Source organism: Budorcas taxicolor, chromosome 2 (genome assembly GCF_023091745.1).
Source record: "Budorcas taxicolor isolate Tak-1 chromosome 2, Takin1.1, whole genome shotgun sequence".
NCBI lineage: Eukaryota > Metazoa > Chordata > Mammalia > Artiodactyla > Bovidae > Budorcas > Budorcas taxicolor.
The window spans coordinates 45412167-45427371 of record NC_068911.1 but is presented as its reverse complement, the minus strand read 5'-3'; the positions used below and the strand labels follow the sequence as shown (position 1 = coordinate 45427371).

Sequence of the window (15205 nt, the reverse complement as noted above, 5' to 3'; positions counted from 1 at the left end):
TCTTTGTTACCTATGTGCTTTTTGCTCCTTCTTTGCTTTCTTCGGATTTATATTTTAGCATTCCATTTAATTTTCTCTCTCGGATTTTTTAATTGCTTATTTTTCATTAATCGCTCTAGGGGATTACAATATTTTTAAATTATCACACTATACCTTGAATATGTATTTCACCACTTCACTTACAGTATAAAACAAAAAATGAAACAGCCCTTGGGAATTTAAGACTCAGCCCTGGGCTGAAAATGTGTGGACTAGCTGGGAACCAGAAAGTCACTCAAAACCCATGTTTTGGAGTGAGGGACCTCCAGGAGCTTCTAGAAAAAGTGGTCTCTGAATATTTAGACAACTGGTAGATTTTGGTTTGGTCAGGATTCATTTGTTGTAACTTTGCACCATCTAGAAGACAGCCAGGAGGGAATGTAACTTCTCGTGGCTTTCAAAGGCTAATGGCCTGATAACTGCTGCTCATCTTTACTGCTCTCCCTTACGACACGTTGGGGAGGTGGTGGTGGTGATGGGGAGCGGGGGTAGTTTAGGGAAAAATTTCTCCCAAACATGCTTGTGACAAGCTTACTCCACTTGGCCTCTCTCAAGATTGTTTGGGGGCTAGCTCGTCAGATTTCTGCTCTCAGCCATTCCGACGAATCTGCGCACGCCTTTGCCCCTGGCTCAGAGCGGACACGCGATCACTTCAGAGGCCAAACAGGATCATTTTCTCCCGGTTGGCCGGGTTCTGGCAGCGAGTCCCGGTCGCACCTCGCACCTGGCCGCTTGCAGGCTCCCGCCCGCGGAGCTCAGGTGTGAATACCTCCTCCTTGGTTGTGGGGCGCCAGGCCATCGCGCCTGGGTGTCCCCCTAAGTCCCTTCTGCGGCTCGTCTCACTTGCCGCCCGTAACACACGGAGGCCCGGGACAGGGCGCGCCCTCCGCGCTCTTTTTACGGCCCAAGCTGGGCGATTCCCTCTGGGAAGCCCCCACCTCCCTCCCTCCCGCGGCCCCGAGGACTAGCTGAGGTCACCTAGGCCGGCAGGTGGCCTCGAGGTTCCCTTCCCTGAGGAGCATTTCGACAGCCAGAGGGGCCTGTGTCCCCCGGGGTCGAGGGAAGGCGCACAGCGCCCAAGCGCCAGCCGTCTGGCCGAGGGCCGGGAGTGGAGGGAGGAGCGCCAGGAGGAAGGGGCCGAGCCGGGAGAGCCCCCGCCCCGGGAGGAAGGGGAGGAGGCCGGGTGTTTCCTGGCGCATTCCCGGCCCGCCCGAGTGACTCACTCGGCCAGGAAACTCCCAGGGCCCGCCCGGGACCCCCGAGCAGCCCCCGCGGAGCCAGGTGAGGAGCGCTGCGGCCCCCTTCCCGCCCCGCGCCCCCGCTGGGATCGCGGCCCGCCCTCGGAGACTGGCCGGCCGGGAGCTGGGAGCTGGCGGTGTCCGACCGGGGCCCCTTAGGCAGCCGGGACTTGGACCTCCGCGGCGCGGCCTCCGGGATCACTCCGGCCTCGGAGTCGCGAAGCCATTCCCCAGCGCCCCTGGCCGCGACGGAGTTCCAGTGGGGAGGGTCCATTGGGATTTTGCAGTTATTGTTTGAAAGTACGGAGCAGGCGGTTTGTACTGAGGTCGTGCTTTGTGCCCCTCTCTGAGGGGAGGAGAGACTGACCAAGCGAGACCATTTTGCAGATTCTTGGAGAGAGGAGTTTGGGGCTTTGTTAAGGAGCCGGGATTGTTACGTGGGCAGCGCGGTTCAACACAGCCAGATTGAGTTGTATATTTTAAGCCTCAGGTGCGTGCTCCTAATTCGCAGCGCTTGGTGGGTGGGAGAATAATTTGGAAACGCGGTGTAAGAAGCGCCTTCTAAGCCGAGAGAGGCCTCCGCAGCACGTCCACCCTAGCGTTATGTCTGAACCGCGGGATAGCGATTGCTTATGAAGCCGGGTGTTGGACGGTCTACGCTGCTGTGGGAGTCTGAGACTTGGGAGTTTCCCTTTCCAGGAGTACAGAGAGGGTGCTGTGCGCCGCGCCGCTCAGTGTTTTGTCAGAGCTTGGTGAGTTGGGTGGTATTTCTTGGCCTTTGTCACCGTGATCCCGTCAATGACCCGTGATTGAAGCAGCAGCGTTCTCGGTGTTGTAGCTCAGGTTGCTGTGCTTGACAATTCAGCAGCTCCAGCGGCTCCGGGCTCGTGCAGGAAAATCCTGCTCGGCTGCTCGGCCTGTGAAGCTGCGCGCCGGTACCTGCCCTCCCTTCTTCCTGAAGGCCTTCAGTGGTTTTTCGAGTAAAGCGCAGATCTACCCGTGCTGAGCCTGAAGAATATAATCAAGTTTTAAATGAATGTGGGCCACGACAAGTTTGCATTTGTGGGAATTCACTTAGGAAGATGGTGCAAAACACTGTGTTCACGCAGCGGCATCCCTATGCCAGAGGTGAACAGGGAAATGCGGAAAACATTTCCGGTATTAAAACATACATTTGTATGCTCATATGTCTCTCAGAGAAAAGTTACTCGCAAAGCGTTTTTGTGTGTTTATTTAAATTTAAAGTTGACATATAGTAATATTGACTTTATGATAAACAGTCTGAATTTTAACAAATGCTTAGTGTCTTACAACCACAGTCAAGATAAAGAGCAGTTTTATCACCCCCTAAACTCCTTTCTGTCCTTTTGTAGGCAACTCCATTTTCCATTTCTGACCCTTGATCTCCTCTCCATTCCTACAGTTGTGCTTTTTACAGAATGTCATACGTGGTTTTTGAGTTTGGTTATTTCACTCAGCATACACATTTGCGATTCATCCATACTTTAGTTTGTCCCTGAGGGGTAAAGACATTAAAGTTTAAAACGTGTGCCTCTAGGACACAACCCGAGCTATTCAAATAACACTTATAATTCATGAGAAGAATTACAACACTTAAGCTTGTTAAAAAGTCAAACAGTGCTCCACTACATGTATTAAAAGTGAAATTCCCTAGTCTCTCTTAGTATGTAGCCTTTTCTGTGCATAGGTTTTATTTTTGTGTATGTTCTTTTTGTGACAGCGAGATTATATTGCATGTATTGTACCTTTTCACTTCATGTTCTTGGATTATTTAAAGATCTTGGAAATATTAACATGTTGACATATATATTGGCGTATATACTATATATACACACAGATATTCTTCATTCCTTTTAATGACTGTATAGTATAGTGCTTTGTGGTTAGATGTATGATAATTTATTTAATCAGCCCCTAGTTAACTGACATTAGTTTGCATTTGTCACCATCATATTCTGGGAAAGATTGAGGGCAGGAGGAGAAGGGGATGACAGAGGATGAGATGGTTAGATGGCATCACTGACTTGATGGATATTATGAGTTTGAGCAAGCTCTGGGAGTTGGTGATGGACAGGGAAGCCTGGCGTGCTGCAGTCCATGGGGTCGCAAAGAGTCAGACATGACTGAACAACTGAACTGAACTACCATATTCAGTGCTGTGTCTATATTTTTATGTATATACTCAGATTTATCATTCTGGAAGTGAATGAGGGTTTAAATAAAAGCTAATGTATCTTTTAAGTTGGCTTAAAACTCAGCATTCAAAAAACTAAGATCATGGCATCTGGTCCCATCACTTCATGGCCAATAGATGGGGGGAAAATTGGAAACAGTGGCAGATTTTCTTTTCTTGGGCTCCAAAATCACTTAAGATGGTGACTGCAGCCATGAAATTAAAAGACGCTTGCTCCTTGGAAGAAAAGCTATGACAACCCTGGACAGAGTATTTAAAAAAAAAAGCAGAGACATCACTTTGCTGACAGAGGCAAAGCTGTGGTTTTTCCAGTAGTCATGTACAGTTGTGAGAACTGGACCATAAAGAAGGCTGAGCACTGAAGAACTGATGCTTTTGAAATGTGCTGGAGAAGACTCTTGAGTGTCCCTTGAACAGCAAGGAGACCAGACCAGTCAGTCCTAAAGGAAATCAATCCTGAATACTCATTGGAAGGACTTATGCTGAAATTGAAGCTCCAGTACTTTGGCTACCTGATGTGAAGAGCCTACTGATTGGAAAAGACTGATTCTGGGAAAGATTGAGGGCAGGAGGAGAAGGGGGCAACAGAGGATGAGATGGTTGGATGGCATCATCGACTCAATGGACATGAGTTTGAGCAAATTCTGGGAGATAGTGAAGGACAGGGCAGCCTGGCATGCTTCAGTCCATGGGATTGCAAAGAGTCAAACAGTTTAGCAACTGAACAACAGCAACATTTCTTGAGTACTTACTTTGCTTCAGTGTTGTTTTGTGTGCGTGCATGTTAAGGCACTTCAGTCATGTCTGACTCTTTGCAACCCATGGACTGTAGCCTGCCAGGCTCCTCTTCCATGGAATTGTCCAGGTGAGAATATTGGAGTGGGTTGCCATGCCCTGCTCCAGGAGATCTTACCAACCCAAGAATGGAACCTGTATTTCTTATGTCTTTTGCATTGGCAGGCAGGTTCTTTACCTCTAGCTCCATCTGGGAAGCCCCAGCATTGTTGTAGGCTAGGATTACTTTTCCTGTAAAGGTCCAAATAGTGATTATGTACAACTTTGCAGGCCATATCGTTTCTGTCACAGCCTCCCCAGTTTCACTACTGTAGCATGAAGTCAGCATGGACAATTTGTAGTGAATGATTGAGGCTGTATTCCAGTAAAACTTTACTTATGGAACAAACCGTAGGCTGTAGTTTGCTAACTCTTGAGTACTTTACATACTAACTATTCTCACAACCCTCAAAGATAGGTACAATTATTATTCTCACTTTATGGATGAGGAAAATGACAAAGAAGTTAAGTGTGTGCCTGGTAAATGTCTGGGGACATCTCTGGTGGTCCAGTGGCTGACTCCTCGCTCCCAATGCAGGGGCCCAGTGTTCGATCCCTGGTCAGGAAACTACATCCTATATACTTTAAGTAAGAGTTCACATGCCACAACTGTTAATACGACCCAACACAGCCAAATAAATAAATAATAATTTTTTTTTAAAGTTAGCATGCCTGATAAGAGCCAGTCTTTGAATCCAGCCTTCTGACTAGTAAGTTAAAAACTAGAAAGAAGCTGCCAAAGATGCTTTCTCCAAAATATTAGCCCTTGGGACCCGACCCTCATATGCTTACTGAATCACTCACCGATGATTTTTTGAAGGCACTGTGCTTGCTCAGGTGCCACTCCAGGGTCACTGCCTCTACTCCTCTGTCGGGCCAGTGCTCCCTCAGCCCCTCTCGGTGTGTGACAGTCTTGTGTCTTGGCTTTGGATCTGTGTTTTAATAGTACTCGTTTATAGAGGGGTCAGCTCAGGCAGCACCTGGGACTTTGGCAAGTGAGATCAAGTTGGGTCCTGGCAAAGCTACTATATATGTCTGCTATGCTATGATCACCTGAGCCCTGATAGGTATTTTGGCTGGACTACCTTTGACCATTTTTGTTCTTTGGTAACATGGAAAAAGCACCTATTAGATTGTTACTAAGATCAAAGGAGATAGTATATATAGGAATATATTGTTAATATTCATACTTTGGCTTCTAAAGCTTTTATATATCTTGTCCTAGCTCTTCATAATTTTTGCAACCAAAGGAGTAGAGCATGGATTAATAACATATATATAATAATTAAAAACCTTTATTTTAGCCAGGGCAATAAGGTCAGAAAAATAAATAAAAGGCAGATTGGAATGAGAATTGTCCCTTTTTGAATGAGATTGTCCCTTTTTGCAGATGGTATTATCGACATAGAAAATCCAAGGAATCTATGAAAAAACTATCAGAATTAGTATGTGAAGTTAATAACGTCACAAAATACAGTCAACGCATGTAAATCAGTCTTATTTCTATATACCAACAGTATGTAAAATGTTTAAAAATAACCATTTTCAGCAGCTTCAAAAAATCAGATACTTAGATATAAATTTAATAAAATACATATAGGATCAATAAGCTGAAAACTGCAAAATGCTAATGAATGAATCAAAGATCATGTAAATAAATGAAGAGGCATGTATGGGCATGAGTTGAAATACTTAACATAGTAAAGATGTCACTTCCCTCCAAGTTGATCTATAGGTTTAACACAATTCCAGTAAAATATTGCAGGAAGAAAATATCTTAACTTTATATTGAGGTACAGTGTACAGTGTACCTCCTTTAAGTGTGCAGTGATTTTTAGTAGATTTATGGAGTTGAACAGCACCATCATTACATGTCACCCCAAAAAGATCGCTCATGACCTTTTACAGTTAATCTCCGTTCCTAGCCCCTATTCCTGCTAATCACTAATTTGCTTTCTTTCATAGATCTGCCATTTCTGGACATTTAATATAAATGAAAGTGTACAATTTGTGTTTATGTGTAACTTTCTTCACTTAGGATAATGTTTTTGGAGTTTATTTCTGGTCTAGTATGTACCAGCATTTCATTCCTTTTTTGTTGCATTGTGTTCCATTGAATGGATATATCACATTTTGTTGAACCATTCATTAGATTCTTTTTTTTTTTTTTTTGCCTGTTATGAATAACTGCTGCTATGAAGACTCATGTTCAAGTCTTTATGCAGGCCTATGTTATAATATCTTTTTTTTTTTAATTTTTATTTTTACTTTATTTTACTTTACAATACTGTATTGGTTTTGCCATACATTGACATGAATCCACCACGGGTGTACATGCATTCCCCAACATGAACCCCCTTCCCACTTCCCTCCCCATAATATCTCTCTGGGTCATCACCGTGCACCAGCCCCAAGCATGCTGTATCCTGCGTCGGACATATACTGGCTATAATATCTTTTTGATAGAAATCTGGAAGTGTTCTTGCTGGGTCATAAGATATTTTTGTTTAATTATTAGAAATCACAGCAGATTGTTTTTATAGATAAAAGACAAACTGACTCTAACATTTCTATGAAGGGGGAAGTAAACTGCAGTAGCTGAAAAAATGTTTAAAAAAAATAAATTGGGGAGATATTGCCTGATTTTTTTTTACTATAATAAAATATAAATAGCTTAAAATTTACTATTTTAATCATTTTAAATGTACAGTTTCAGTAGCATTAGGTACATTTACATTGTTGTACAGCCATGACCACCATCCATCCCCTAAACTCTGTCTTCATCCTAAACTGAACCTCTGTACTTATTTATTTATTGAAGTATAGTTATTTACAATGTTTCTGATATACAAAGTGATTCCATCTTTTTTTGTGTGTGTATATATATGTGTGTGTGTATATATATGTGTGTGTATATATATATACACACGTATACATACATAGGTCTATTTTTTTCAGATTTTTCAATCTATCAAATTATTATAAGATATGTAATATATTTTCCTGTGCTATACAGTAGGTCCTTGTTTATTTTATATATAGTAGTGTGTATCTGTTCATCTCAAATTCCTAATTTATCTCTTTCCCCCTTACCCTTTAGTAACCATAAGTTTGTTTTCTGTGTCTGTCTTTACCCGTTTAAATACTAACTCCATTTTCTCATTCCTCTAGCTCCTAGTGGCAACCATTCTACTTCCTGTCTATGAACTTGACTATTCCAGACACCAATTAAGCACTGCTATGGCTTAATATGGGAGAAGGCAATGGTACCCCACTCCAGTATTCTTGCCTGGAAAATCCCATGGATGGAGCAGCCTGGTAGGCTGCAGTCCATGAGGTTGCTAAGTTGGACATGACTGAGCGGCTTCACTTTCACCTTTTGCTTTCATGCATTGGAGAAGGAAATGGCAACCCACACCAGTGTTCTTGCCTGGAGAATCCCAGGGTGAGGGGAGCCTGGTGGGCTGCTGTCTATGGGGTCGCACAGAGTCAGACATGACTGAAGTGACTTAGCAAAAAAATGGCTTAATATAACTATGAACATTGGTGTATCTTACTGAGATGCTGTTTTCAGTTCTCTTGGTTATATATCCAGAACTGGTGTTGCTGGGTTATGTGGTAATTAAATGCTTAATTTCTTTGAATAGTTGTCGTATTATTTTCCTTAGCAGCTTCACCAGCGTTTCTGTGTACCAGCAATGCACAAGGATTCCAATTTCTTCACATCCTCTCCAACACTTGTTATTTTCCTTCTTTTAAAAAATAATAACCACCTCAATGGGCATGAAATAGTGTCTCATTCCGGTTTGATTTGCATTTCCCTAATGATTAATGGTGTTGAGCATCTCTTCATGTATTTATTTGTCATTTGTGTATCTTCTTTAGAGAAATATCTGTTCAAATCCTTTGTCCATTTTTTAATCATGTTTCTTTTTTTTCATGTTGAATTGTAGGAGTTCTTTATACATTTTGGATAGCAATCCCTTGTCAGATACACAATTTGCAAATATTTTCTCCCATTTTGTAGGTCTTTTAACTTTTTTGATAGTGTCCTTGGTGCACAAAAATTTTTAATCTTCATGTCTAGTCTAGCTTTATCTACTTTTCCTTTTGGTGTCATATCCAAGAAGTCATTGCCAAATTGAGTGTCATGAAGCTTTTCTTATATGTTTTCTTCTTAGAGTTTTATAATTTTAGTTCTTCTTTGTAGGTGTTTTGTTCACTTGAGTTAATTTTTGTATATAGTGTGAGGTGATGGTCCAGTTTAATTCTTTTGCATGTGGATATCCAGTTTCTCCAGCACAATTTGTTCAAGACAGTCTTGGGCTTCCTTGGTGGCTCAGTGGTAAAGAATCCGCCTACCAGTGGAGGAGACATGGGTTCAATCCCAGGTCCAGGAAGGTCCCACATGCTGCAGAGCAGCTAAGCCCATGCGGCACAACTGTTTAGCCTGTGCCCTAGAGCCCATGGGAGCCGCAACGATTGACCCCATGTGCTGCAACTATCGAAGCCTGCAAGCTCTGGAGCCCATGTGTCACCGCAAGAGAAGTCACAGCAATGAGAATCCCTCACACCACAACTAGAGAATTGACTCATTCTCTGTAACTAGAGAAGAATTCTGTGCAGCAATGAAGACCCAGCACAGCCAAAAATTAAAAAAAAAAAGAGAAGGTCCTTTTTTCAGTGAATGGTCTTGACACCCTTGTTGAAAATCATTTGATCATATACACAAGCAAGGGTTTATTTCTGGGCTCTTTATTCAGTTTCATTGGTCAATGTGTCAGTCTTTATGCCAGTATCACAGTTTTGATTATTATAACTTTATAGTAAGTTTTGAAATCAGTAAAAGACTTTCAGGTTTACTGTTCTCTATCAAGATTGTTTTGGCTATTCTGGGTTTTTTTTTGAGATTCCATATTATTTTAAGATGAGTTTTTCTATTGCAAAAAAAAATGCTGTTAGAATTTTGATGGGGATTACATTGAATTTGAGGATAGCTTGGATTATACTGACATCTTTTTTTTTTTTTTTTGGTTGCACCACGCTGCTTAGGGGATCTTAGTTCCCCAACCAGGGATCAAACCCAACCCCCTGTCAGGGAGAACAAGGACTCCCAACCACTGGACCACCAGGAAATTTTGTATATTGTTATCTTAACAGTATTAAGTCTTCCAGTTCATGAACATGGAATATCTTTCCATTTATTTGTGTCTTTAATTTCTTTAATCAGTGTTTTGTAATTTTTAGTGTATGAATCACTCACCTCCTTAGTTAAATTTATTCTTAAATTTATTTTCTTTTTGATGCTATTGTAAATGGAATTGTTTTCTTAATATTCTTTTTGGAACATTTATTGCTAATGTATAGACATGCAGCTGATTTTTATGTGTTGCTTTTGTATTCTGTAGCTTTGCTGAATTCATCTATTAGCTCTAACAGATTTTTTGTGAAATCTTTTGTGAAATCTCTACATAGAAGATCATGGTCTCTGTGGTTTCAGGTATTCCAAAGTTCTGTTGTTAGTTGAATAGGTTTATAGTTGTTACATCTCTCTGATGGAGTGATTATTTTATTATAATGTTTCTAGTAACAATTTTCTGTTTCACGTCAATACGTGTAATATCAATATAGCTACTCTGGCCACTTTCGGTTTCTCTTTGCATGGTATATCTTTTTCCATCCTTTTGATTTCATCCCCTTGTGTCTTTGAATTTAAAATTTGTCTCTCATGGGTAGCATATAGGGCTTCTCAAGTGGTGCAGTGGTAAAGAATCCTCCTGCCAATGCAAGAGATGCAAGAAACATGGGTTTGATCCCTGCTTTGGGAAGATCCCCTGGAGAAGAAAATGGCAACCCACTCCAGTGTTCTTGCCTGGAAAATTCCTGCGGGCCATAACCCATGGGGTCACAAAGAGTCAGACACAACTGAGCAGCAGCAGGTGGCATATACTTGGTTCATGGCTTCCCCCCCGCCCCATTCTATCATTGTCTGCCTTTGATTGTCTACTCCATTTTCACTTAATGCAGATACTTATATCTTAGGATTTACGTATGCCATTTTGTTATTTGTTCTCTGTATATCTCACTTCTGGAGACCCTTTGGGCATAGTGAGGAGCTTAGACACAGCAGCTGTGTAGGAGCCAGTAGAGAACCTAACACCGTGAATAGCCTGAGTTCAGGCTACCTAATAAGACTCCAGTATTCTGGCTTGGAGAATTCCATGGGCTGTATAGTCCATGGGGTCACAAGGAGTCAGACACAACTGAGCGACTTAAAAAAAAAAAAAAAAGATTCCAGAGCACTCTGGGGATAAGATTTGCATTTATATGAATTTGTTGTGTTAAAGGCCTCTCAGAACTTGGTCTCAAGAATACAGGGATTTTTTTTTTTTTTTACCTTTTTTACCTTTGTGTTGGTTTGAGCCTGGTGTACTCTTGTGCTGTTGAGCATTCATTTATGCACTCCACCCCCTCAAACTTCGTCATGACTGCCTTACCTTCATGCAAGACTGTGGAGACAGAACCCACAAGCCAGGCCTTGAACTGTGGCATTCAGATTTTTAAATTGTGAATAAGACAAATGGACTTATAGCTACTGTGACTTGAAACAAGCATATTTGTGCTTTCTATTTATATCTCAGAACGGGACTAGCCAAGGTTGTCAGTCCTGTTCTTTACTCTCTTTTGGGGGAATTTTGCTCCATGGGAGAGAAAAACCAGTGCTTAGAGAGCAGTGAGTTCCATCTTGGGACTTGATTTGATAACCAGAATTTTATGTCCTAAGCTAGCGTGGTTACTCCTTGTGCCCATTTATCCTGACTGGGAGAGTGGAGGTGCGTGATGCTTCATCTTTGAAGATATTCACAGAAGAAGATACACTTTGCTGTGAAGAACTACACAGGCACAGGTCAGAAGTGGTGATGAGGATTTACATTATATTTAAATCCCTACCTAAAGCTTGAGTTACTCAAGCTGTTCCATTTTAAAGAATTTTCTTCTTTTCCCACAAATCCTGCCTAGAAGAACCAGTCTCCACAAAACCAACTAGCATTACAACTACCTGGACTCTTGACTCATTGGGGTTGTCTGTCCCAGGGGTCATGGAATAACTAAGTGTGTTAAATCAAGCAGACTTGTGCATGGGCGTGACATTTTCAGATTCTGAAGTCAGCTTTGCTTCTACCCTGGAGACCACATTCCTAAGAGTTTTGTACATGCCACCTGTGTTTCTTTCTTTGCTTTAATTGGGGTGGGGGTGTTTGTATTAGTCAGGATTCTCCATAGAAACAGAGCCATAGGGTATATGGAAAGATTTATTTTAAGGATTCGACTCATATGATTGTGGAGGTTGGCAATTCTGAATTCAGAGAGTAGGCAGGCTGAGACTCTGGGAAAGTTGATGTTACAGCTCAAGTCCAAAGGTCCTCTGAAGGCAGAATTCCTTCCTCTTTGGAGAACCTCATTTTCTTTTAAGGTCATCAACTGTTTGGATGAGGCCCACCCATGTTATGGAGGGTCGCCTGCTTTACTCCAAGTCTGCCTATTTAAATGTAAATCACACCTAAGAAATAGCTGCACAGCAACATCTACACTGATGTTTGACCAAAAACCACATTATACCTATAACTCATCATAGGGAATAGTTTTCGCTTTGTATTTTAAGTTTGCACTTTATTTGGCTGTGCTGCATCTTAGTTGCCAGTGGTTCTTAGTTGTGGCACATGGGATCTTTGCAGAGTCTTAACCACTGGACTACCAGGGAAGTTCCAGTAATTTTCGTTTCAGACAGTTGCCTCCTCCTGCAAAGATTGGCTTCAAGGTAAGCACCATGCAAAGGGTGGGAGGGGAGGGGGACGGTTCTTGACCTCTGGAACTGCCCGCTGAGGGAGGGAAAAACCACCACTGCCCACCCTCCCTCCACTGGGAATGTGTCACTGACCAACGTTGTACACAAGCTCTGAGAAGCTTGGACCCTCTCAGTGGCCACAGAGGCCCTGACATTCACCAGGGGTGGACAGAGCAGGGTTAGTCCTCTCTGGGAAGCCTCTGCCAGGATGGCCAAGGTCTGGGGCGGCTCCCTTGGAAGGCATGACTTCCTGCCCTGCACTTCTGAGTGTCCCTGAACCATTTTTGAATGTGCTTTTAAGGAGCTCTGTACCTCAGGAGCTTGTGTTGCAGTTTAGAGTGACTGGGGACTGTGTCCTGCTGGACAGCAGTCCCGCTGGCTCTCTCAGAGGGCCCCGCCCCTTCCTGAGGCCTCTGTCCTTGGCATGTAGGTGGCCACTCTCACCATGTTTTCACATGGCTTTCCCTCTGTGCCTGTCTGTGTCCTGATCGCCCCTTCTTATAAAAGACACCAGTCACATTGCATTAGGACCCACCCTATAACCTAATTTTGCTTTAATTGCATCTGTAAAGACCCATCTCCAAATATGGTCAGTCTGAAGTATGAAGAGTTAGGACTTGAAAGGGGAACAGCCCTTTCAAGTTCAGGGCTCAAAGCAGTTCCACCCCAAGCAGTTGATTTAATCACAGTGATGGAGTGCCTATGAGCCTCGGGAGCCATTGGCTCCTGCTCCTCCTTGAGGATCTGGCAAGGAGGCGGGGGCAGATGTGTTGCTATCAGGGAGACTTTGTTCCTCTTTGTGAGGCAAAATTACAGACACTCCAGCATTTTGTTCTGTCACTTCGAAGGATTATATGGTGTACCGTTACGTTGGAGGCTGGTACCCTAAGATGGCCTCAGAATTGGCTGGTTCCCTGCTGATTGCAGCCCCTTGCTGTTTCCCAGCCTTTAGCCCCTGCAGCTGGCAGCTCCCAGGAAGGAGTGGGTAGGGGGCAGCCACCCATCGTGCTGTCGCCCTGGCCACACTTTCTCTAAGTGTGGGCAACAGACTCCAACCTCAGAATCTAGAGGTGTATGTGGGCACGTGCCTGGTCATCCAGCTGACCTAGTCAGGGCAAGGTGTGAGAGTCAGCATTTGCACCAGGTCTCCCTGGCAATTTTCGTCTCTTTTAGTTCCAGGAAGCTCATGCCCTTGCTCCCTAAGCATCCCAGGGTACTGGGCAGGAGGAGCCCACTTCCAGGATTTTATGCTGCTCTGAATAAGGTACAGGCAGACATCAAATAATTGCTCTTTGCTTTATTGCACTTCTCAGATAGTTTATTTTTTACAAATGGAAAGTTTGTGGTGGTCTGGCATAAAGCAAATCTGTTGGTGCCAGTTTTCCTTCAGCACTTGCTCACTTCATGTGTATGTGTCACATATTGGCAGTTCTTGCAATATTTTAAACTTTCAAATTATTTTTATATTTGTTAGGTTGATCTGTGATCAGTGATCTTTTAAAAAAAATTTTATTTATTTATTTATTTTGGCCACGCAGCATGTGAGATCTTAGTTCCCTAACCAGGGATCCAACCCACGCCCCCTGCATTGGAAGTACACTGGACCATCAGGAAAGCTGCTATGATCAGTGATCTTTGATGTTATGATTATGCTATGTTATGTTATCATTGCTGCAGGCTCAGACAGTGGTTATCTTTTTTTAGCAGTAACATATTTTTAAATTAAGGTATATACTTTGTTTTTACTTTTTGAAGAGACACAACCATTATGTAGTCTCTCAATACCAAGATTCTGAGCTGCTTTTACATTACCACAATGGCATGCTTTTAAAAATACATTTCTAGCACCCTCATTATTTTCCCTCCAGTATTGTCTTCTAATACTTTTGGTTGACATTCCTATGGGACTAGTGGCCTGTCCCCTGTGCTATCACAGAGGAACCCTACACATTATTTCCGACTCATAAGTAATACTAAAGTACAGTGAATTTCTGGTCTTGGTAAGTACTGTTGTCAAAAATACAGTCTTGAATTTCTTGTGCACAATGTTAAATAAAAATATTCTACTGTTTTACTTAAAAGTATGGTCAAGTTTGAATGGTGGCAAAAGAGATATGGGACATTTGGGGCAGGGCAGCGTGAGTCAGTCACATTAAGCACATTTGTGTATCAGCCATTATTATTTAGACCAAGCCTGTACACTATTTTTGGGCTTCCCAGGTGGCTCAGTGGTGAAAGAATCCGCCTACCAATGCAGGAACGGCAGGAAACATGGGTTTGATCCCTGGATGGGGAAGATTGCCTGGAAGAGAAATAACAAAACACTCCAGTATTCTTGCCAGGATAATCCCATGGACAGAGGTGGCTGGTGGGCTATAGTCCATGGGGTCTTAAAAAGAGTCGGACACCACTGAGCACACACATACATTATTTTTAAAGAAATAATGCTATCACACACTTAATAGGCTACAGTATGGTATAAACATAACTTTAGATGCTCTGGGAAACCGAAAACATTGTGTGACTCCTTTCACTACAGTATCTGCTTGATTGTGATGGTCTGGAACTGAACTCGCAACATCTCCTGAGATATACGTGTACTTACCCTTTCAGGTTTGTAGTTGCCTGAAAATGTTTGTTTGCAAAAATTCTTACCTCTTGAAGGCTTTCTAAGTGCCACAGGGGAAAAGAGGATGTAGACAATTAGAACTATACAGGAAGGAACTTTAAATAAGGTGGCCTCAGGGCCCAGTGGCTACGTACGGGCAGAGCCACTAGTTGCTACATCACCTGCAGGGATGAAGCAGTGATTGCACATTCTAGCTGAGTCTGAAACCTGAAATCTCACATGTATGTATATTAAACTGTTCGTTGAAGGCAATTCCTTAATGTGCAGAGGCATAGAAAATAGTATTATGAACCCTCAATAGTGGTCTGAGCTCTTCTGTAACCCCTGCCCCACACTGTGCTGTTGTGAAGGAAGTCCCAGAAGCAGTGTCTTATCTCAGTCATAAGCGTTTTGGTACATGTCTC

The 15205-nt window shown here is 42.8% G+C and overlaps 1 protein-coding gene across 2 annotated transcripts in view; it reads left to right on the top strand.

Moving 5' to 3' along the window:
* The first annotated feature begins 1210 nt into the window (after nt 1-1210).
* The window catches only part of CYFIP1 (cytoplasmic FMR1 interacting protein 1), a 100529-nt gene continuing 86534 nt past the window's right edge, over nt 1211-15205 (top strand). For both annotated transcript variants that reach the window (XM_052636352.1, XM_052636353.1), the window contains exon 1: nt 1211-1320. The gene's annotated coding sequence lies outside the window, so the exon portion shown is untranslated. The remainder of the gene's footprint in view (nt 1321-15205) is intronic.